The following is a 25,326-nucleotide window of genomic DNA, read 5'->3' as shown; positions in this document are numbered from 1 at the left end:
TATTTATTGCAACATTGTGAAAGTACTGGGATGTTTGCTTCTCTTACTCTAGCAGTATTTTAGAAGTACAAAGAGTGTATTGCTATTAAAATTTCCATCATACAGTTAAATGGGGAAAATGACGAGTCTTATGTCATTAGCTGTTCCTTAAGATTTTTTTATATTTAAGCGGAGTCAAACATTCTTTGTGGGTTTTTTTCTTCATATAAAAATACCTGCCACTCTTTTTCCTATAATTGAAAAATGGCACTTGATGAACTTTTCTGCCCTACTTGCATATGCATATGTAGTAAGGGATAGCAACTAAAAATATATTCCAGAATAGTTTGTATGTTAGCTCTTTAAAAATTAAACTGTAAAACACTTGGATGATGTTCTTGTTTGTTTGTTTGGGTTTTTAATATGTCTCTTATCAGATCTGTCATCTTTAGTCTTTATTTTTCACCTTTCTATTAATAACTGCTATATACAATGGAGAGAGAAGTGGTAATCTCTTTCAAACGACAAAGCTTTAAATTAAAAATTTAATAAATTAATTCAGGCTATTTTATGCTGCATGAACAGGGTTTGAAATCTGCTTTTGTTTATATGTTCTGTTCCTTTTTAAAAATGTAATTCCTAGAGAAAAATGTTTCTATATGGTTCCTGTCAATAAGTTTGTTCAATGAACGCATGCAAGAGGCATTGAATATAATGACTGATCTTTCTGTAGTCTTAATCATCAATTAATAGGCTTATCTGCTTGTTAGGAGTGGGTTTAATGGTATGGAATCAGCATGAGATCTGTCTATATGAAACATTTGTATGTTTATAACAGACTGAGTTTTGATCTTGCATCCCCAGATCTAATAATAGAAATATTTGGCTCTTTGCCCTCAATCAATATATCCCTTAGGAGAACAAACTTCACATAATACTTTCATAAAGTGCCAGATGTATTGATACCAAGTTGATAAATTTAATTACTGGGGTTTTACATTGATTCATTGATCTTGTGATTGGAGGAAATTGTTCTGCAGACATTTCTGAAGTATCAAGGAATATCATATGTTGATAAAGCTTGATTAATTGATAATATCAGCACTTTTTTCCTTCTCTGTCATTGGTAAGAAAAGGCATAAAAATAACTGTAAAAAGAATTTATAATAGATTGATTAGAAGTTCTCGTGTGTTATTAACAGAGCAGATGAGAAGCAGAGCACTATGAAGGTGGGGAAAAATAAACTTTGAAGTGGAATTGTGCATATTGGGCCCGATCCTTAGCTGATGTAAAAAATGTTTATCTTTAAAGAGATACAATAATTTACAGTTCCCAGAATCAGGACCACTTTTTAAGTTGCTTTTCTAAGTTGTTATTGTTAGTTTGTTTTTAAGTTGGTTTTGGTGCTTTTTCTTTTTTCTCTCTTTTTTTCTTTTTTCTTTTTTTCCCCCCTCCCTCAGTACTGTTCTTTGGCTCATTGGAAGCTGTTTTAAATTAGATATTATGGCTACTAAAATGTATGGAATTTTAGATAAGCATCTGATCCAAAATGAATAGTATAGCTATAAAAGCAATTTGAAGAGCTGTAAATTCAGGATTGCATATCCCTGATATTGTTGCAGAGTATTAAAATCTTGCCAGCTACAGATGCTATCCTCTAAGTGAAAACTTATCTTCCTTATGGGAAAGATGACTTCAGGGAACTCTAGGCTGGGAAAAGGCCCGAAGTTTCTTTTGTTGCTAAAATAATAATAATAATAAAAAATCCAATACATAGAATTAGTTATAGGGATATTTTCCAGGTGAAAAACCTTACGGGAGTACTTGGCTCCATTTTGGTGAGGTATGTGACCTTTTCACCCTATGTCAATGATATTTTTATAGAGTGTGTGAGAAATGCAAGCATAAAGAAAATTCCTTAAGATCATTCAATTTTTATTTTCTTCTAAAACAAAGAAAGGAGAAAAATCTCTGAATCTCAAAATATGATATACTTCTCTCTTATTGAAACTGTATTCCTTTAAAGGGTGGTAGCTAATAAAGAAAGAAAATCCGCTTGCAATATGTCACCATAGGTTCGGCAAATACAATCTTTTCCTTCAAGGAGCTGAGAATCCTGGACTGTAATGGAGGTCAAAAGGAAACCTAAGGCTTTCAGTCCTTTAATAATTGTACCTGCCACCCTCTGATTGGCATGTTAAAGAGAATGCATATATATGTGCTATGTTTCTTAGAAGGTAATTTGTCTTTGCAGCAACTAACTAAACACAAGTGGGCTTTGCTACTATTGCTTCTAAATACCTGTTGATATTGGCCCCACTGTGTGTCAAATGAGAGGAAATGAGAAGAGAAATAGTTACTCAATCTTGGTTTCCAAAGTCTTGAGAAAGTGGGGGAGAGGTTGGGCTTTGACAGGTCAGTTTGAGAAATGGAAGAATATGAGAAAGTGAAATCTGCAGAAAGCAGCACTGATTAAGAGCATACGGAGATGTCTGCAGTGTTGAAAATGTGGAGTCTCTGCTTCCTTCTTGCCGAGCTGTGTTGCTGTGAGGTATCGGCACACACAGTATGGTAATAACAGTATTGTGTGTCTGTTCCGATCGTGCGAGTAATGGTACCTGTCAAACTTATCATAATATTCAACTATCTGTTTAATCATATAAGCAACACTCTTTACTATAAAAGCTATTGTATTTGTTCAGTAGAAAGAACAACCATACATTATTTAAATAATAGACTAAAACTTTCTTCTTTAAACCATTTGTTTGCATAGGAAAAGAAGTTTCATGTGACTTGCCTAAAATTACAGATAATGCAGCTACAGATGATTGTCATGCCACTGGCTGATTTTTTTTTTTAATAGTCTATTAAATATGTAGTCTGAAGTGCCATATAACACTGAAATAGTAATTACCAGTCATATTATTTAACTGTAACTGAGAAACTATTTTCTCAGTTCTTTTAAAGTATAGTGTTGCTACTACTAGCATGATGTTAGTTAAATTTCAAATACCTTGAAAGGGCTATGGACATGGATGCTGAGATTATTTTGATATGATAGCAAAGTTTGGTGATGTAAGCACATTTTTGCTCAATATTCCTTAAAATCTTGTATTATTTGGACTATTTTTAACCCTTTTGTATTCTACTTTTAATCTGTCATACTTTTTGTTAAAGCATATGAGTCTATATATGAATTGCTCAATATATGAAGATGCATGCCATGATTTTTTTTGTGTGATATTTTGGAATGTGTTCAGGTGTTGAACTTGTTATAGAATGGTGTTAAATTGGTTTCAGTAGTCTTTGTCTTATTTGCATTAATACTTTAGCAGTAAGAGCATGACATGGTCAAACTTCATGATCTAAGCTAGCAGTCTCTCATCTAATTAAGCAGGATCGGAATGAATGATTCTCTGTTATGGGTCACAATTGGACTTATTTTTTCTCTTCTTCGGTGTCATAAAATGCTTAAGGGACATATTAATGTATGTTTGTGTTACTCCTGCTAGCCTGAAGGGAATTTCAAAATGAATATTGAGAGGAGATGGGAGAAAGGGCTGAACCTGGTAGGTCACAGGGGTTTGTGGCAGGAATGTATCTTCATGTTTTCACTCAAGTTGGTTTTTTTTTTCTAATTTTTTTTCCCCTGATTTAGCACAACTGCTGTTTGCCTTCTAATATATTGAAAATCACATCCCTGTTTCCCTCTGAGAGTTTTTTCCTTTCTGTCTCCTCCATTCTAGCATACAAGCAATTCATTAATATAAAAGCATTTATACAGTGGGCTTGAATTATCACTTAATAAAACTGAGAACTGTAGTGCTGCAAAGATATTCCTAGACAGTACAACAGATGTTACCATGTGTACTTGTCTTCTGGAGACACGGTGAGGGGAAGAGGCAACGATTACTTTATATTACTGAGTGACAGTAGACGGTGGATGGGAATGATAAAGTTATATGCAGAAATTTTTAATCCTTAACAATAGTGTCAATATTGACATTTAGAGTATTATGAACTGATAGCCCTGCTGTACAAACTGCTGTGATAGCTGTGCTTTTAGATGAAAAGTAGCTATTTATATGCCTTATGGCTGAGTGTGGTCATGTTGAAAGTGTGAACCCACTCATCACAGACTCTGTGAAAGTGCAGGTTAACATCCTCTGTCTTCTTTAGACCTATCAGATTACTTCAGCCTCCTGTGTTGACATAGAGAAAGAAACAGCTAGATTCTATGCTGGAAGAATAAGGTTTGCGAGCACTGACTGATATAAGGTATCCCATTGTGATACCTAAACTAAATTTTAAAAAATCAAGCATTCTTTTCAAGTTAAACTTGAGAAACAGAGAAAGGAACAGTAAAGATGTATCTGAACACACTTGAAGGAGCACCATTTACTTTCAAAAGAGATCTTTCCCATCACTTGTGGATAGCTCCACCATGAAGAGCAATATCAAAAGATCTCAGAAAAGTAACTCTTCTTTTATGTCTTTGGGAACTCAGATGCTTACAAGATTGTTTCTGAGAAGGAAAAGAATTGATCCTATTTTCAGTCCCTTGTTGTTGGCATTTGTGGACCACATGACCATATACAGTATTGTAGAAATACATTCTTGGTATATGGATACAATTCTGTTTCCTCTTGCAGCTCTAAAATAACAGTGCAGTGTGGCTGTGTGAAAACTGTTTGGAAAATGTGTTTTTATTAATCTTTTTTGCACTCTATAAAATTATTTAAAATGCAAGTGGAGTTTGATGAAGATCTTTAAACTGAATTAATAGGTCATCTGTGTTATTAAAGTAGAGAAATTAAAATAGTTGGTATTGTTTTTTCATGAAATTATAGACTTAAAGTCATCTGTGATAATTTGCAAACTAGAGAGCTCCAGTGAGAAAATTGCTGAGTTTAAACCATCAAGATCCAGTTGTTCTTAATACAGAAGGAGATTATAAATTTTTTAACTAAATAGCTAAATGTACAAATGATTTACAAAATTAAGTAATTTTGTGTTTACTAATGTTAGATCTTCAGCTTTATATTGACCTCATAACTATTCTGGTACTGTATTGAGCATACGGTAAATGAACAGATATTCCACCTTAAAGATAATAATTTTTCATGTGCTTATAGAATTTCTGATAATTTTTTATTTCTTACTATTTGCCGTTGATAAAAGCTGAAATAAGTATATTTTGGAAACTGTTAATGCAGCAATTAACCTTTTTTAATACTTGATTTTCATTTTGTTCTTTGACTTTCATTCATTGCATTTCATACTCCTGTCTTGTGTAGGCTTTCTTTATGCTACAACACTGGTTTATTTTTCCACTTTCAGTTTAAAAACTTTAGTGGTAACATTAGGTTACATTGGGTAACATGGTTATCCTATCAAAAAATTTAATGTTATTCAGATTAATGTCAGAAAATTCTACGTAATGAAGGGTATGAGGCACTTCTCATTATTTGGCCAATGTTATTTGTCAATGTAACAGTCATATCAAAGCCTCACTGTAATATGCAGCGAACATATTTGTTGAAACACATAGTTCAATTAATTGAGAAAGGTTTTTTAAATAAAGTTTCCATAGGTAAAATACATCTCATCATGTGCTTATTGGAGACTGTGAATAACCACTGTGAAATACCAGTGCCTCAATGAATGATGTTTTGAAAGTCTTCCCTGGTTAGGAATATTCAGATTTATAATGTGGTTATCCATACAGTACATAATAACAAATTGACACTAGTGTTCATTGGAGTAACAATTTTCACCCCTAATTAAGGAAAGATGTTTTCTTACTGAGTAATTAGCAAACACCACCACCCCCCTCCTCCCCCACCCCAAGACGTCAGCTGTTTAGAGATCATAGAATTTGCCACTTTCATTCATGACAGGCAATTCCTTTTTGGCTAAAGTTACTGTTCCTTTCTGTTTCAGAACTTCTACAACAGCTGCAGTTTGAGCTTGAGGGGTCTGAGTGGCTGAGATAACATCACGAATAGTATTGCATCTCAGCAAGTGCAATTCAGGTTTGCGCTTTTGGGTGCTCAATTATCTGAGGCACCGAGTCTCTGCAATTTCTATTCACTTTGGGTATGCAGGTGTGCAACAAATCTTAGTGGCTAGGTTTTATAAGGAATTTCCCCAGAAATTGGTAGGCATTAGCTTTATTTGTACTTCTTAAATGCTACAATCTCCCCTTTGAGGTATTAATGCTGTATCATAGAAGAAACAGGGCTTTTGATTTTTCCTGGTCATTGTAAAAACACATTTTAAATTCATCAGGACAAATTATGTGTGTTCTGTAAAGTATAACAAAGGATTCATTTGTGATTTTGCATGGAGGAAACTTTAAACTCAGTCCATTACTGTGTAGATGTTCCAAGGAGCAAAATACAGAGCAGATGATGCTGTTCTAATTGCAAAATCTCCCTTAGTTATCTTCTCCCTCCTCCTGATCCCTTCCCCCTCCCCCCCATGGCTTTTTTAAACAATTATGGGCATTGTGCTCCTTAATGGTGCATAGTTACTGTAAAGATAGATGTCCTCAAATAATGAGTTTCTAATAATAATCAGAGGAACTTAGATTAGACTGGTTTGGTATAGAAATCTTATAGTGTGAAAAAGTACACCTAAAATCCTGAGATATATTTACAGGAGCTATTTACAGAGAACTAACCCAATTTTGTATTGGTACATGTGTGTGGGGTGGAGGGAGTGGAGGCCTATATCTGTACACCTGCTTTTAAAGACTTCAGAAGATTTATTCTTTTAGTATAGATTTCTATTTTGCTTTCTGATAACAGAATATGTTTTAAAATGACAACATAATAATTAGCTTCTCTGATTACACTGGAGAGCTTGAATCTCTTCAAATGCCTTCTACCTGCACTCTTCTTTCTATCTGTTGCTTCCCCCCTCCTGCTCTCTCCTTCCTTCTCCACCTCACTGCATTGAGGTTTATTATGTTGAATTTGTTGCTTTCTTTCTTGTTCAAAAGTTCTGAAGGCAAGTAAATGAAAATGATAAGTACAGTAACAGATAATTGTTACTTTAAAGAGTTGTCGCTGTGTTGGGAATAGTATCTTTTCTAACAGGAACTGAATCAGCAAGGCTGCACAATAAAAAGAGCAAAGTAGTTTAACTTATGGTTTAGAAATACATATGCCATTTAAATAGAAACAAACCCCCAAATCTCCCACATTCCTTTTGGGGTTTGGAGAACAAAAGCTTACTTGTACACTCCAAATTCACCTGGGCCTTAATTTGCAATACCATTATTTAAACCTGGCTGATATAAACCCATTGCAGAGAAATAGAATCTCTCCTTCCTGGCTTTTCAAAGCCATTCCGTGCCCCCCTCTCTCGGCCTACCCATGTCTCCCAGTGCCCCCCACCTATTCCCAGCCCCCCTCTCCCCCCTATTCACAGCTCTCCCCTCTCCGCCACCCCCCCCCCCCCCCATTCCCAGCCTCCCCACCCTGTTCCCAGCCTCTTGGTTTTACCCTGGCACTGTGAAACTCTTTTGTGTTTGAAATACAGTAAACGTAGAAATACTGCTCTTCCAAAGTGTAGGAAAGTGCCATTCTGCATGGTTTTACTGACATCTCTACCAACACATATGTAAGTCTATCTTCTCACTGAAAATCAAGGCTATAATCACTTTAATATCTGTTTTGTCCTCTATCAGGTGACCTGTGGTCTTTTATTGTAAAGATAAGAGACCCTGATATAATAAGTTATTTCTTCTCTAAGTCAGATCTTGTAGAAAATACTAACCATAACGTGAGGAGAAACTTGTGACCACTTAATATACTCCTGGGGTTCCAGGCTCTTTAGATATCAGCTTCTGGGTACAGTACTGGTATTGTCAGATGGTCCGCTGGAAGCTGTTCTGGAACAGAACTGGGTTTGAGTATAACCCCTAAGAGCCAAGGGCAAATACAGGAATTGCTGTAGCTTGATGCAGTATGGAGTACTACAGCTGTATTTATTTTGCTGCTGATAAAATGGCAGTCTACTTTGTCATTAAGAAGCTTGTCTTTTGAAATAGCAATTGAGGTGCAGCTCTGAGTGTTTGAGTTAGTGGGAAAAGCTAAGAAATAGATGAGTTGCATTCCTGAATGTGGGCGGGAGGATGGTGAGTAATACGTGCCTTGGCATGACATCTGCCAGAAGCACTTTCTCTTTTCTCCCTACGCCTGCTCCCTCCTGTTCTAGTTTTGAAAGGTGTAAGGTATTCTGATAGGCAGAGGGGAAAAAACAAAAGGGAAAAGTACTTCCAAGCAAATCATTATAGCATATCTCAGTGACTGTGCTCCACGCTTAATTTAATTAGAAGGCAACTGCACTGCAAACCTGGTCATTTTAGTCATAGTTAACCACCGGTTCTCTCCTACCCCCAATCAGAACTGATTATATGCCATGTTGTATAATGTAATTTCTACAAGAAAATTAAGTATGAATAGGCATGATAGTATTGTGTAGTTGCAATAATGAGGTTTTCATTAATGATATTAATTTATCATTTAACTATCCTTTTAGAGGTGAAAATAACTATTTTCGTTCGGGTGTTTCCTTTTACCAACCAGTATCAAATTGGGGTATTTTCTAAATATTTTAAGCAAAAGACTGACTTGATAGGTGTTAATATGTTCATTATGTGGCAGAAAGGCACTGAAAGAAGTGAAGCCTTGTATATATGCATTTTTCTTGTAGGATAACTATTTTCAGGAGGGATTTCTGTTATGTTGTAATATCATTTACTAGTATATGGTTTCTGAAATGTTATGTGTAGTTCGGTGCTGGATTTCAGGCAAGCAAGTTTGTTTCCTAGTTAGCTGTAATAATACTTACTTGCTGCAGTAGTAAGATAGTAAGGATAAAGATCATATACGGTTTAAGAAAAAAACCCCTCTTATCTACATACATTTGTGAACCAAATTCCACTTGGTGATATGCTTGTTGGGCTGAGCTATTAAGTGCTCTGTGGACTGTATTTCAGTGAGTGTATGATTGCCTAGATATATTAGGGCTTTCTACCTACTACCAATGCAAAATTTGACCCTGGTTTTACACTGAGATGTTTTTGCCTTTTAAAAGATCCACATCTCAGGAGTACACAGGTGAGTGATAAGAAAATTTACTGTTGTTATTTGTAGGGTGTGGCTTCATGTTAGAGTAATCTGAGTCTGAACTGATGCTGAACAGATTTTATTTTTTTAATGTTGATTCCAAAGCTCAACTATGGAAACTGATGTATCATCTTAAATTTTCAAGTCTACATTTTATACACTGTGCCAAAGCACCCATGAGCTCATTAAGCAAAGACTTTTTCAATTATATGTTGTGTTTATGCCTGTATTTATACTTGACATGAATCCTTTAGAGGTTTGGTTTGCTGTATTAATGCTTACAGTGTATTAGAGTACATAAAATATGCTAAAAAAAAAGAAAAAGAGCAAGTACTACTTACAGGTCTAGTGCTGGTAGCTTTTTTGTATTTTAGTAGCTGCAGAAAAGTTTCTTGGTCAGACATCCATCCTCTAGAGAGCACACCAGTAATCTCCTCTGCCAGACTCTCACCTGCACAACCATCTGCAGAAAGTTTTAATGCTGGCATCTACAAAGAGAATCTCATGTTGCATAAAAAAAATTCTCTCTGTATTCCTCATTATTCCTGGAATTTTGCTACCATAAATGTTTTCTTTTGGGTTTTTTGTTTGTTTGTTTTTGATTTTTTTTAATCTGGGGGATGTTTTTGTATTTTTTTTCCCCTCTCGTGGTTATCTTTATGAAAGTAAATTCAAATTCACTATGTTGCTCACTTACCGATATTTCTGCAAAGAAACATTTCTTTAGGTATGCACTGTTCTTTGCTGTAGTAAAGACTACAGAAGTGCACAGTATTTGAGACTTCCAGAATTAGGTACTAAAATTTATTATGTACTAAAATCTAGATAACAAATAATTCAGGTGGGATTAAACCCAGTTAACCCTACGCCAGTTGCATAAGTTCAATTGCTTGACCCTTTTCTCTTGTGAGATACCATATTACAGTTTTTTGGACTACTGTTACTAATGCTGATATTTATGTGAAGTCACATTTATTCTCCAGTTCAAGTGCTTCACTATGGTTCTCTACTTCAGTATATCACTATTAGCAATCAGAAAGTTTCCAATAATTCAAATTCATCTGATAGTCTGCTTCAAATTTTCCTTAGATCTACTGATGTAGAATAAAAAAAGCTAATATTCTTGAATTTGGTATCATAAATTAGGACATGCCCCAATCCATAGTTTAGTTTTGTTCTGAGACTGTGCATATGTTTAGGGAGAAATGAATATTCTTTAAAATAATTTTGTACAGAGTGTCATTAACCAAGTGGACAACTTTTCCTAAGAGTATGGTGGTATAACTTGGGCACTTTCTGCCTCAGAAATTGCATGAATACAGCATTTAGTTACACTTTTAATGATGAGCCATAAAGCTTAACTGCATTGTTGAGTTTCTACCTTTCTGTAAAACATAAGAAAAAAGTCCACCAAAAGGAGATTGGTTTTGTTTATTTTGTAGGTCACCTGGCCTATGACCAGGACATTTAGGCTCTGTTCCCATTTGCTTTCTAACCTTTTCTTCAAAAGTAATTAAAATAAAAGTTGTTTGGTATTTGAAGTGCATGGTATCTGCTTTACGAGTGACACTGGACCAAATTTTGTTGTGCAAGTTTGACAACAACCTGTGAACAGTTTGCTTAAGTAGTGTGTTCCCATGTTAAAACAATCCCATTTACAACGTTTTTCATAGCTTCAAAATGTCAAAGAGTTTTTGTTGGTCTATACAATTTACGGAGATGCAGGGAAAAAAAATTTCCAAGATGAAACACAATCTGTGAAAGTGCTAGGTCAAAGCTTTGTCTTCATCAGCTGTGACCAACAGATAGTTAACTTACTGGAGAAATAACTGTGACATTGTTTTGTGATTCATCTAATCCACTTTTTCCCGAGGGGCTGAGACAGTCACCAGTGTGTCACTTCAACCTTGGCACACACCCAGGTTTGCAAACTTGGTCCTTCATTCAGTGTTGTGTGGTGGAGCTGTGCAGTGAACTGCCCAAGACAGTGAAACCTCAATAAAAAAAGGGTGTGTAACACCTGGAGGGCATCATGGTTAACCCCTTTACAAACCTAATCTCTGCAGGGCTAGATGAACTCTCAGAATAAGCTTTAGCTGTCAAGGAAATGGTTTGGAAATATAGTTAGGATATCTGGTCAGTCTTAAATAACCAAGTTTTTTGATGACAGAGTTGTCTACAGTCAGATACTGTACCTGCTGTTCTACCTGCTCTGTTCTACAGAACAATCTTTTTTTACTAACTATGGTGAAGGATTGGTATCATCCAAGTATATCCCTTATTGTCCTCCAAACCCCAATATCCTGGGCCTTTTTCTTTCACTCTGCCAAATTGGTGGCTTTTACAGCTTGTTCTCAAAGGCAAAAGAAGATCAGGCTGTGTTGAAGTGAGTGGGGGAAGTCAGCAAGTCCTAGACCCAGAAATGTCCCCAGAAGGGACTTAGTGCCAGTGGGGTGCCTGCTGGAGGGCCTCTGCCCACATCATCTGTGGCATTGTGATGGCAGGCAGAGCTGACTGACTCTTGGATTGTTCAAAATAGCAAGAACAAGTGAATATGCTGTGAATATATTGATACAGTTTATAGGATGTAAAATAATATATATATTGGGAAAATAATGCAAAGTCAATTTTTATGGGAATATTAAAGCACCAAGCAGTTCCAATGTAAGCTGAATGACTGGTCACTGATTTTTGTTGCTGGAAGGGTATGTGTCGTGTCTTTTGTCTGAATATAGAAAAATGTGAATTTTGTCCTTGTGGTGGAACACTGTGCCTCTTAAACATAGGACAGAGCAGAAAACCAGCAAATTTTTTTTCCTGCCTGAACAAATAAAAGCAACAGTGAAGTCACTTTGATTTTAGAATTCAGGCTCCATATTTCTCTTTAAACCATTTTTAATAGAAACAGTAAGTTATAAATCATCTAAGCAATTATATGAACACAGAAGGAGTGGGGCCCAGCCTCTGCTTCGGCCCCAGATGTTTCTGGACTACAGTAATGGCCCAGCCCAGATATTTACAGCTTAATTTCTGTTCATGTGCACTTGTCCATAAATGGTTCCTTTTCCATTTCCAGGTCTACAACTGAACCACTTATAGTATAGCATGATTTAAATCTGAACGATGGTGAAGTGTGAATAGAGACAATTTACCTTTGGAAACTTTCAAGTCCATTTCCCATATTTAAAATGTACGGTAACTTGAGCAGGGAATGATTGATCAGTAAGTGCCCCCTTTTATATGTTGTATTTTTCTCTTTTTTGTCTATATACATATATAAAATCTGAATTTATCCACCCCGCTGCCTGTGTCTTTGTTTGCTTGCTACAGTTTTGAGCAGAGACATTTTTTTCTTCTCCTTTTAATGCTATGCCATCTAGCACTACTTGCATTGCAAGTCAGTGCATCTAACCTCGCTGCTCTCTCCATTCCTGTCCTCCACTCTGCTCCTCCCAAACAGCCCCATTGCTTGAAACTAAACAAATTGAAAATAATGATTGGTAACCATCTGCTGTGCTGAAATTCCACGTACAGCAGTTAACTCCATTTTACAAAACAACTTCAATCTAGTGAATTACAGTGCAGTTCTTGGTGGCAGCCGATAGCAACAAGCAGTTTCGAGTTCCTCTAGACAAAGCAGTTCACGTGGGGAGTGTTATGTAGAGTCATTTGTTGGTGTTGGGGTGGTGGGTGGCTACTCGTGCTGTCACACAGTTCAGTGTAATGCATTGGAAACTAGAAAGAGTCTAACCACAGCCTAATTGTTTCATTTGATTAAAAAAGAGGCCAGTCCATAAAACCGTGCTGACAGGCAATCTTACAAATCTGTGCCCTTTGGTTTGGTTTTCTGTTTCTGCATCTGCAGTGCAATGCGATGAGTAACATGTTTAGCTTTCAGTCACTTCCATGTGACTTCTGGTGTGCCCAATGAAAACCTTAACTAAAAATTAGATTGCATAGCTGGTCAAAGTGTATTGAAGAAAAATAATTATTCATAGATTTTTCTCTTGGAGAAACTTTTTGGTACATAACTGTAACAAGAAGCGCTCTAGATAATGATGGACTGCCAATCAGAAGACATTTAAATACGAACAGACTGTAATGTAATATTAAAATAGGTACCGCTATCCTCTATGTTTTTAACTTAATTTCAATTATTTGAGTTTAGGTTTTGATTGTTTATTAAAAAAAGTTGCTTAAAATGGGCAGTATATTGAGTTCAAAGGACCCATACAGTTCATAAATTCTCCGGTGTCTACTGGATTTTTCATCAGGGAGACTTCCAATAAAAATGATCTATTTTAGAAATAATATTGTTTAGTAGGTTGAAATGTGGTGTAATAAAATTAGACCTTCAGTCTTCTAAAGTTACTACTTAGATGGCACCCTTGGGATGGTAAAATGGCTGTATAAGCAGATGAATCAGACAGTTTCACTGATGGATACATTTGTCAGTCTCTGTTACAGATATAATATATTCTTATATCTGTAATCCTGACACTGTTACATCCAAATGAAATCAACATGAGGTTGTCATCTTTAAGCAAATATGTTAAGTGTTGTCTTTTGTGCTTTGGATTTGAAAGAAAGGGGCCCAAGGGAGCCAGCATCATGCAAATGGAACAAATCCCATTTCTTCTGAGCTGTACTGTTTCCCCCTTCATGGCAGCTGGCTGTGTTATCTTTGTGTGTTTCTCTGAGTGCTGACAATTCTTTCAGTGATCTAAGTTAGGGCACATTAGAAAGTGGAAGCAGCTGTCTGTCGTTATACCGAGAGACGTGTTTGCTCTACTGCAAAGATGAAGGACCATGAATCCTTGACACACTCTCTCCCCCCTCCCCCTTTACTTTCCAACATGATCAACATTCAGACGCACAGATTGTCTGCTTGGACAGTTTTTTGTTCTGACTGACAGCATCTGGCATAGACAAATTTAAAAATACATAGCATGCCATGCTTGGAATTGGAACATCCCTTCTTTATTAATCTTCTCATTTAAACCATTCATTTACATTTCAAGAAAGGTTACAGTTTGATATGATTGAAACATTTATTTTAAATGAATAACCTCCTAATGAAATACCTTGAATGAGCACCAAACAGTCAGTGTTTTTTAAAAATTATATCTGATTACTATGGCCTTGAAACTGTTGCAAAGACATAAGATGTCCCCATTGTCTCAAACTATGATTAAAAAAAAAGAAAAAAAAAGATGTTTAGCATGTGAGTGTAATCTTTTTTTTGTTTGTTTATCACAGAGAGCTAAATGAGAATGGTGTTTTCAACCCCCATAATTTTCTAGAGTACCGTGTTATAAAGCGGTAGCCTTTAAAATGCTATTTGCCTAATTAAATTGGGTTTTGCTGGAACAATACATTTGAAGAAAATGCCTAAATAGAGCTTTGTTTTGTTTTATTCTGCTAAGACATTTATGATTTGTGAGACAAGATGCTTTATGATTTGAAGTAATCTGAAATCCTATATTTTTTTTCTACTGGGAAGTATTCACATATTTGTATACAGTACTTTTCTAGTAAAATAGAACTGAAATGGTGGACCACCCGCTAAAATGTTTATGCACGTGTACATATGCACATGTACATTCTGTGCACTCTCATCTTCATGATCCAGGTTAGCAATGCAGACATGCTTGTCTAGCATTTATGTAAAAATAATATGAAAATTGGTTGTACTACTCAGAATATGGACTTGAGTCCATGAAGGGAGGAGGAAAACCCTCTTCTTGTAGTAGGCATTTTAGATGCTTTATTGAATTGCAGCTTTAACTATTTGCACTACAAAAAAAAATCTTCCAGAAGGATTTGGTGCGGGGGGAACACCAGTATTATAATAAAATAGAGAACTGTTCAAGTGCTTGGCAGTAAATATGTAAAACAAGTATTTGGAGAGGAAAGAGAAGCGGTAGCAGACAGGCTCAATTAACAATTGTAAGCAGGAGAGGACTTATATTCCTTCGGTAAATGTAGGAGAGGTCATTTGCTTTAGGATAAAATCTGACAAATTTCGGATATAGGCATAAAGCCTGGAATAAATATGACAAAAGATTTTCAGTTGCACATCAAGCATTTTGTATTTGCAATGGCCATTTACATTTTTTCTCAGTGAATAGATTTATTTTTTATTAATGTTTTCTTGAATAATATGTCCTTAAATTAATTGACTGTGAAACAAGCATTTTGGGACAATAGGAATTTTAGTACAAGCTTGAAATATCATTTATGCTTTTTAAAAAATTCTCTTAGTAATGCCTAATCTATTTTTCTTTTTCTGAAGGAAGCACTAATATGGTAAGTTTTCAGCACAGCTTTTACCATGCTACCTATGGGTAATCATAAAAGTGAAATCAAATTTTATTTTAAATGAAATCACATTTTTTCCCTCACAAACTGTTCCATTTGTATGATAAACTTATAGTTTTATTTATTTATTTTTTTAATGACTGGTTATAAAGGCTTGTACAGATATGCATCTGTAAGCAAACTGGGAATAGGTTAGAGAACACAATTCCCTGGTGTAAAAAGCAAGGTTTAGCAGTAATGCTTTTAATCTGGACTTGTAGAGGATTCAGGAGCATCCATAGATCTGCTTCAGTAATTACCATACCCCAAGTGGCACTGGAAGAGACATTTGCCTAAAAACTTGATGTCTTCATTACACTGTTTACATTTTAATTAGAAACATGAAAATTAGTGATTCATACGGACAACTATAGTTTAAGTGGGTTTGCTCACCATCCAATAAATCAGAGGGGAAAAAAAAGGCAGGGGGTGAGAGAAAAAAAGACAACCCCACAACCTGCATCTGCAAGCAGCAGACTCTCTGCAACCTTACAGTTGTAATAAATGGTTTACTAGGAGTCATTCATGGGAATAATGTGTTGGCATTGGAAGCTGATTAAAATGTGTTTTGTATTTTATCAGAGAGGAAATTTCTATGTAAATTAGAGACTGTTATTTTAAAGGTAATGCTAATTGCATGCAGTGTTGCATGTATGTGTGTGTATGGGATATACATGTATAGCTTCTGTGTGTGTACATAAATACGTACATTGTAGCTGTATTAAGGAGAAGAATTGGTGTAGGAATATTTTGGCAGTGCTGAGCATTACCTATGGCTGGAGAACCCAGTTTAGCCTGTTTCGTTATGTCTCCTTAAATAAATGTAAACATTTGTATAGCTGTACACAGAGATGCATATATGGAAATACACATGTGCACATGCACAGAGACAAGTAAGGAGATGTGGATAATTTTTCCCTGAATGTTATATGTGCCTGTCAGCACCAGTGGCCTAAAACCATTCCGCCCAGGAGTGATGGGGAGAAGCAGCGGTGCTTGTCAGTGTCCCTGCCTGAGTCAGCAGCATGTCCACTGCCTGTGCCGGGCGACAGTCACTCATGCAGCCCTGCCCTCCCTGGGGGCCGCCGGCCTCCTCCGCACCGAGGAGAACGACCCCTCTGTCTGGCACGCTCAAGATCCCGGATCGCACCACATCGGTGTGCGAGTTCAAATCCCTACTCCTGCAGGCAGAGCTGGGATTCCAGCTAATGACTCAGAGATACAGAGGGTCAATGCACTGGTGATCTGGAGTACTGAGCCATTGCACCAGCTTAGTTGTACTTTCCCCCCCCCTCCCAGCCCCCCCCATAACTTACTGTCTTACCCTCCACATTTCCACCTCATTATGAGAAAAGTGATGATACACAAAATTGTATTTCTTCTTTTAAGAATACTTTATGATCATATTTCTTTGGATTTCAGTTTGATCCACTTGATTTAAAAATAAATGCTTTGGGGGGGCATAGAGGAATTGTGTTCTATGCTATTAACTTTGTGCTGTGTTAATTCCATATAAGCTGTTTTGGGCATTATGCAAATAATACATGGATGATCAATTTCTTTGAATAGGAGAGCAAGCCTCAGTAGCAATATGTGAAAACTTGTTGGTTTAATATTAATGTTTTTTACTTTAACCAAAATAAGGAAGTTTCTGTCTCTCTTGCTTTTTTAATTGGATTTTTTTTCAATCCTTAATATTTGTAAGATAACCTTTTTCTGAATTGTTATTCTCCATTCTGTCATTTTCTTTGTATAGACATATGTAAATTTACGTGTATATATATTTATAATTCTTCCTGCGTACCTCAGATTTTTGCACATTACATGATATACATCAGAATAAGCATTTTATAAAGTTGTTTCACATTTGAAATGTGTTTTTGTTCTTTCATCATTTAAGTGGTATGTCTGAGCCAGAGAATAAGTAAACCCAGATATGCCTTGTGGCTATTTTAGTGCTTTATGTAAGCATTTCACATGCCAAAAATACACAATAGTGTCTCTTTTTTTGCATTTGTTTTACAGTTAAAATAATGTTTCAGTTTATGTCAAAGAGCTTCATTTGATGTAATGATTTGTTTTCCTTTTTCTTAATTTAAATTTTTATCAAATGTTTTTAGCATTACCTCTAACTTTCTGGTAATTTGGCAGCACTGCAATGAAGTATCTTGACACACTTTGTAGTGTTATTGACTTAGTGACAGTGCTGTGTCTTCATTTGTTCTGGTTTATCTTCTTTTTTTTTTTTTAAGCCCATCTCTTTGGGTCTAGGCATGTTATAAATGTGACTAAGCAGAACTGTTAACATCTTCAAAGACAGAAACATGCTGCTTTCTTGTACGTACTGCAAAATTGTAATAGTTTTGTGCTATCTGTTAAATTCACCATGCTTTTTGCATTGTGGCACGAAACAGTTGTGCTGTGAGGGAAGCTGGCTGCCTGCCAGCCATCGACTATGAAATCCCAGGTACCTGAGAGCTTATCAGTTCTTTTGATTTGTAAAAGAAAAAGTGATGAAAATGTTGGTAAACTGCCATGAAGGTTTAAGGCTGCTGGAATAAGGAGCCGTGTAATCAGATTGGAAAATGGAGCTTGAGATTCTCTGCATGGGAAGCAGTCGCCTGTGGACCTACTGAGATGCTGTGCAAGTGCCCGAGCTGACCACTTTGTTAGCAAATCAGCTTGTTTGCTGCAGCGCTAGGGCGGAATAGGCTGGTCCTTGTGGCGGTGTGTAACACAGGTAATAGCTCTAGCTTTGTACAGTGTAATCAGCTTGCAATTAGCTCACTCTACATTAACCTTCTTGATATTTTTCCCTTTGGTAAGACTGTGCACTTTAAACAATTAGCTATAGAAAGTAATCCTTCAAGCAAACCAAAGCAATCCTTTAATTTTATCACCCTTCTGAAAAAGTATCTAAGTGGTCAACTGGTCATCAGCTGCTGGAAATTCTCAGGCTCACTGTAGCATGGAAAGGTTCTTTAACCCATTCACATTTAGAAAAATGTTGAGATTTTATATTTCTCACATAATATAATGCTGCATCATGAAGCTGCAATTGGAATTGTTTTAATGAAAAGCCTTGGGAAAGCCCTTTCATATAGAGACAGCTTTTACACTTCTGTTTGTTTAGGCATTTCCATACACTACCTCTCAGAAAGCTTTGATGACACAGCCACTTGTACTGATAATTCCACTGCTTCACCTCCAGTGAACTTGATTCACTAAGGTTGAAGAGAACAAGGCTATCGTTGCTGATCTTCTGCGTTGCTTTTTAATCCTCTGAAATAAAAGCCAGATAACAGGGAAATTTGTGTGATAGGCAAACTTCCTTTTAGATAGGAGTGTGAAACTTTCAATGCCATTTGTGGAAATGTGGAAACTCAAAGTTTTTAGCTAAGAAAAATAAAACAATTTAAAATAAGAGAGTAGAAAGCTATATACCTAGCTGATATTTGAATGGCTTACCCACCCAAAAGTTCCTTTGTCTATTTGATAGTTTTGAATTTTATTATAGGCTTAATTTTTCCAGAGTCCTGCTGTAAAACGTGATTATTGATACCTTTGTAATATAGCATAATAGGAATATGCCTGGTATTTCATGTAAGAGTTTGCTTCTATTTAAATAATTGTTTTACATGCCTTGCTGATTTCTAAACTTATGTCACTCAACAGTTATGCTTATATGAATAAGAGTAGTGAAATTAATGGCAAAAATGTTATGCATAATAGTACCTTATTCATATTATATTTATTACATGAAAATAAATATTGGGGGTGATTTAAGGCTGCAATAAATAAGGGAATCTGAAACTCCTGTCAAGGTATTTTGTTTAGAAGATGTTGGAAATGGTCAGCAACTGCTTTGCCACCCCTTACTGAAAATCATTTCATTGAATTCCAGTAGATCACAGCAATAAACTGAATTTGTAATATGTGATCTGCTTTTACCAGTGATATCTTTGAAAGCAGTATTGACTGGCTATGTTAAGTAATCTTTTATCTCTATAGAATGGGAGCATGTTTTGAAAATACAAAGCCAGATCCTACTAATCATACTACATTTATCATATTTTAATGTTGACTTTGGCTTAGTTTTAATTGGTATAAAAAAATCTGGAATTTATGTGCACATCTGTTTTCTGTGTGTCCCAATTAAAAAAAAAAAGAAAATAAATAAAAAATAACCTGCATACATCATACGCTGCAAAGATCTACTTTATATTCTTTTAGAGGACAAACTCTATTAGATATGCACTTACTGTACATTGGATTGTAAATCTTACAATTTAATGGTAATTCAGTGAGCAGTTATTGCTTCTGTGGCCTTTTTTCTTTCTTTTTTGTCCCATCTCACTTGTGAAATAGGGTTACCCTTTACAAGTGTCACATCCATAGATTCATCTTTTGTACTCTATAGTTGTTCCTAGTGCATCATTCTAAGTGAAAAGAAAAATAGGAAGCCAAAGCTACAGGAGGGGCACGGGGGGAGGGAGGTCTATACATAGAAATACAGCATATAGCAGCAGAAACACCAAGGCAGTTTAGCATCAATCTAACAGATTAAAATTTTGCTGTAAAGGTACATTTTCTTTAACCTCATTCTCATTCATTTTCCCATACCACTGTAGCTGGCGTTTGAATTCCCAGGAAGCAGAAATGGTGTCTTAATGATACGAGGCTTTTTGCCTTGCTTACACTGTTAATACTCTTATCCCTTTTCTGATATGAAATACTTTTTGCAGAAACAATATACACATTTGTAAAGAAATTATAAAAGGATTCTCCTTTTGAAGATAATGAGTTCTCTTCAGGAACTGCAGGTTACGTGAAACACAAATGAGCTCTAAGTGGAGGGATTTAAAGTCCTGCTACAGCATTTAATTTCTTGAGGAAAGGAGTTCAGTTCAAGGTTAGCCTGTTATTGTGGCAACTACTTCTCTCATTCCTGTTCTTCTGCCAGCAGTACTGCACAAAAGGCAGTCATTTTTATTTAATACATAGGGAGGTATTAATCACTGCAGTGTTTTCTCACAAAAATTTGTTTTATCAAATTCATTGTTTCACCACTCATGACAATAATAGGTGTTTAATTACTCAATAAGAACAGTTTATAGATTCCATTTTTCCTGTTTGCTGGACAAATGGTATTGATTTTGTACTTTGATGCAACATGAGACTGTATTAAACACAATTAGAATTCTAAGACTGGCAATGTGTATCAGTTATGGTAACTGAGCTCCTTGGTAAAGAAACTGTATCTTCCAAATTTTCACTACATTTTAATTTCCAGGAGAAGAAAAGATCTTTTATTTTATGAGCTCTTGATGTCTTTTTTTCTTGTTTTCCCCTAGCATTTATGATTGCTACAAACTTTACATATTCAAGAGAAATAGCTTATGTAATATTTTTTCAGTTAATAATCCCTTTACAGTGGTAATAAGTTGTGCAGATTCCAACCTTCTCAACAATTTTACCATTGTCTCATCCTGCCTTCATGCCATACTTATAAGCAAGATTTCTTGTGTGAAAAATAAAAGTGATGCACCCCAAGCTTGAGTTTGGACAGTAAAAATTTATGAGGCTAGGGAAGACAGCAGACTTCTATTTTTCCTAGAGCTCTCAGTTTTCTTCAAAAGGTGACTATTGAGCCACATGTGGATTTTTCTTTTACTTTATTTTTTAAATTTTATTTGTAGTGATGGTTATTATTATACTGTCGTTCATAGCATGTTTTTGATATCTCAATATCTGCATAGGCTTAAGTCCTTTCTTTAGGTAGGCTTTTAGCTGATATACAAAAGTTGCACTGCCAAAATGATTGTTCATTGCTTCCTTTGTGGGTCTGTACATTTTTAATTACAATTCTACTGTTGCTTTTGTAACAATGTTTGGTTGGGAGTGTTTAATGTTTTCTTGTTTTGTGTTTACTTTTGTTTCCAAAGAATCAGAATTAAAAAGAATGAAGTGAACACGATCATGCTCAAGTATCTTTATCTGAATCAAGAAAAGAAGAATGATTCCTGTCAGTGTGCATTCTATTGTACAAGCTTGCTTAAGGTCTTAATGATATTTTATATTTTGTTGGCTTCAAGCTTCTAGGTAAATAAATTAGGTAAAATCTTTGGTGTATAATTCTTGCTTTTTATTCTTTTAAGTTTTATTTCTGGGCTCTACTTATAGCCTATATTTTTCTTCATTTAGCTCAGTTTGGGTATTTCTTAAAAATGTAGACAGAATTTGTGAAAAATGTACCATGCTTGAAAAATATTGAAGATAAAATATTATCGACAGTAATACCTGTGTTAAATTTTTCCTGTGTCTACATGCTTTCAAAGTACAGTTGAAATAGATAAAAGAAAATAGTGTTTGAAATACACTTTATGTTGCATATGAAGGTATGGTGTGTGCTTGTTGGGGAGCATGGTTAGTATTAAGGAGCATCCTTCATTTAATCACCAGTTTTTAAAGAACACCATATTTTTGCCCACTTCTTTGGGGATCTGTTCATATTGCGTAGTTTCACAATACGCTTATTAAAAAACTTACATTCATCTTTGTGTTGTAATTGTTTCAAATATTTTACAGAATATTCCCTGAACTCTGAATAGCTCTGATTCCTTATTTAAGCCTATTTTAAGAGCTTCAGTGGGGACTACTCGTGCTTAAACTTAAGGACATGCTCAAGTGCTTTGCTGGGTCAAACTTTATACTGGGTGGACCTTCTTGTTTCTTCTTTTAGACAGATGATTTATTTCCTATGTGTTCTGAATAACTTGGATAGCAATGGCTTATTCCATTGTTTTGTTTTAGGCAGTGAGTCAGGTGTTCTTTGCTTTATGAAAATCAATACAAATTTCAATTACATGAACAGCAGGTAAGACATTAAAATTAAAAGAATGTGGGATGCACATTCTAATCTGTGGTGATGTCTCAGCTATCCCAGATGTTATGGGAAAATTGAATAAATGTAAGTGGGATTCTGAATAATTGAATATATTGTTCTTATTTATTTGGATTACTGTAGCACTTAGAGGTCTCAACCAAGATGGTGACCTTGTTGTGCTGGTATTGTAAAAACATGTAGTGAGAGACTGTTCTGCGTCAGAGGGGTTACATTCTAAATAGCTGAGACGCACAAAGGTTAATAGGGACACAAAGAGGCGCTGAAATGTGAAGAGACTTGCCCAAGGTCATATAGCAGGTCAGTAGCAGAGCTGAGTTAAGCCTACATCTCTGGACTCCTATGCACTAGATTGCTTCTCCAATGATTAAACTATCAGCCTTTAATAGCTATTGAGGGAAGTAATTGTCTTTGATTTAGCAGGGAATTTTGGACAGTGATATTTGTCTGCATTTCTACTTGGTTTTTGCATGTTGTAGAAAATCCAGCGATATAATTCACCACGATCTAGCGATATAATATGGGGAAGAATGTTAAAGCATGATTCTTATTTTGCCTCACTGCAAATTTTGTAAATACTTTCCGAGAGGTTGGTACTGTTTCATAGAAAGCTGCCTACAGGACTGCTGGTGTTTGTTGCTGGCTTACACATCTACTTTTATTTTTCATGTGCAGCATGTAAAATCAGAGGTAGGGCTAGCTATCTTGATTGGCTCTCAGAGAATCAAGTTTTAATTACTTTGGTCAAGCCATCCTGAAGCCTGTGTCCTCCTTATGACAGTTTGCTTCAGAAGCTACACTGCTTCATTTCAGTAACTTTATTACCATTTGGCTCAGAGATTGCTATTTCGCCTTGGCCACAGATTTCATCAGTTGCCCGGTTCACCTTTGTCCACACTATACTTGTGAAATGACCTGCTCCTTTAGTGCTTGTCAATAGTAAATTGCTGCATCCTCAGTGCCCAGGCTGAAGCACAGTAAAGAACACAACTCTTTATTAAATTACTGGATTTTACACTAAATTTTTTTGGATTAAATGTGAATGTGAGAAGTCTTAATTACCATTTAATACCAAGTAATTAAAGCACTGGCCAGGGTCAACTGTATAAAGAGCATCAGTTTGAACTGCCACCTGATTAATAGGCTTGGTGATGTAAAAAGTTCAGCACAAAAGCATGCTCTGCCAGGGTCACTGCTTTAACAGCTGTAGAAAGTGCAGGTTTTGCTGTAATTCTCTTCTAACAATTGGATCAAAATAATAATTTGTGAGGTGTTCATGGTTGGCTTCTCCTGTGTGACGTCAGGTGAATTATTTGAATTTGACATCAGTTAAATTGGTTTTGTGGGATATATTGATGAGTAAACTGGTTTGGCTCAAATATTTTCTTAATTTCATTTACATTCTTCAAAGTGAACAATCAAGTATAACTTTTGTTCCGGACTTGTCTTCTAGATGAGAGTTAAGTTCAGAGGAGGAGAAAAAGTAATAATGTGCATCAGTTCTGTGTCTGTATTTTCATCTGTTTGCATACAGTCATTGATTTATTGTAGCTCAGGTGCTGTATGCACTTAGGTTTGTGTTTGCCTGTGAGTGTCTGTTTGGGAGCGTGTGCACACAGAGTCATACTGAATAGCTGGCTTAATAGCTGTGTTTTTATATCCATGTATATATCCATATATATATATATATATATATATATATATATATTTACACGTCCTAGTATTGTATTCTGTTATGAATGCTTTTCCTTCGCCATAGTTAGCCCCAGAGGCTCCGGTCTGCAGAATCATTTGAAAATTGTGCTGTGTTCACATTTAGCATAGTGGGGTTTTGTTTTGTTTTTTAAACTGTTAACGGTTTATTGATGGGGCCTGAGCAAACTGCTGCACCTTCAGAGGACTCAGTTAGCTTTTGCCAGGCTCAGTGTGTGTGCAGCAGGCAGCCCATGCATTAGCAATTGCAGGATGGGAACTATAATGATTTTCACCTAGTGACAACTCCGTGAACATTAATTTTGACAACACCCTACAAAATAAGTAAGCATGGTTATTCCCACTTTATTACTGGGCCCTCAAGAGGAAGGATAAAAGCCTTGATCTCACTGATAAGTGTGCATGTGCTTAGGCTAAACATCTAGGCAGACCTATGTGTTTAAGTGGAAGACCCTTTTTCAGCAAATTTAGACATATGTTTTGAGAAAATTTTCAAAGGGAGCAGAAGATTTCCATGTCAGAGCTAGGTTTTGGGTCTGGGATACTTGATTCTGGCTTTGTTCTTCATACTTCAGCCCCACTTTCAAATAAACTTTCAAATACTTGTTTTTATTATGTACTACAATGATTACTTAAGTATAATAACAAGATTCTTAGCTCTCATATTTCCAGTGAAGATTGCTGACAGTCATGTGAGTTTTTTGTGGTGAATTCACTTCAATTTTGATGTCAACGTGTATCACATCTTTTACTAAGCTTTTTTGTTACTATTTTTGAATGCAAATTTTGATTTCACCTGTGTTCTTCATAGTGTAGCACATAAGGTCCTTAGCTGAGATTTGAGTCTCTGTATTGGATGCCCCACTTCTCTGTAAAAGCACATGTGAAGAGGATGCAGTTAAAGCCAACAGAGATGCAATAAGGTGAAACAGTTCTCATGATGTTTTTTTACAACCTTCTTTGGAAACTACAGCTGTGGCAGCTCACCAAGCCATGAAAGGGGCCAATGTGCTTTTCCTTCTACCTGGCTGGGAGTGAATCCCCCACTTCTCTAGGCAAGCCAACATTTTGAAGGTGAATCCCCCAACCCTCTAGGCAAGCCAAAATTTCCTTGAGGACACTTTTTGATGGAGCAGCTCATTGGCCTCCTGCTCCACTACTCTCTTGCACAGACTGCTGGCTCTGGGGGCTACCTGCAGGTTTTGCAGGAAGCCAGGATTTCTTTTATT

General features: G+C 36.0%; 1 protein-coding gene across 3 annotated transcripts in view; it reads left to right on the top strand.

The window, feature by feature from the left end:
• Positions 1 to 25,326, top strand: part of FIGN (fidgetin, microtubule severing factor) — a 102,921-nt gene that overhangs the window by 4,400 nt on the left and 73,195 nt on the right. The gene's annotated exons all lie outside the window — the stretch shown is intronic.

Source organism: Pithys albifrons, chromosome 8, assembly GCF_047495875.1.
Source record: "Pithys albifrons albifrons isolate INPA30051 chromosome 8, PitAlb_v1, whole genome shotgun sequence".
NCBI classification, from domain to species: domain Eukaryota; kingdom Metazoa; phylum Chordata; class Aves; order Passeriformes; family Thamnophilidae; genus Pithys; species Pithys albifrons.
The sequence above is the reverse complement of the archived record's forward strand: the minus strand, read 5'-3'. Positions and strand labels throughout refer to the sequence as shown.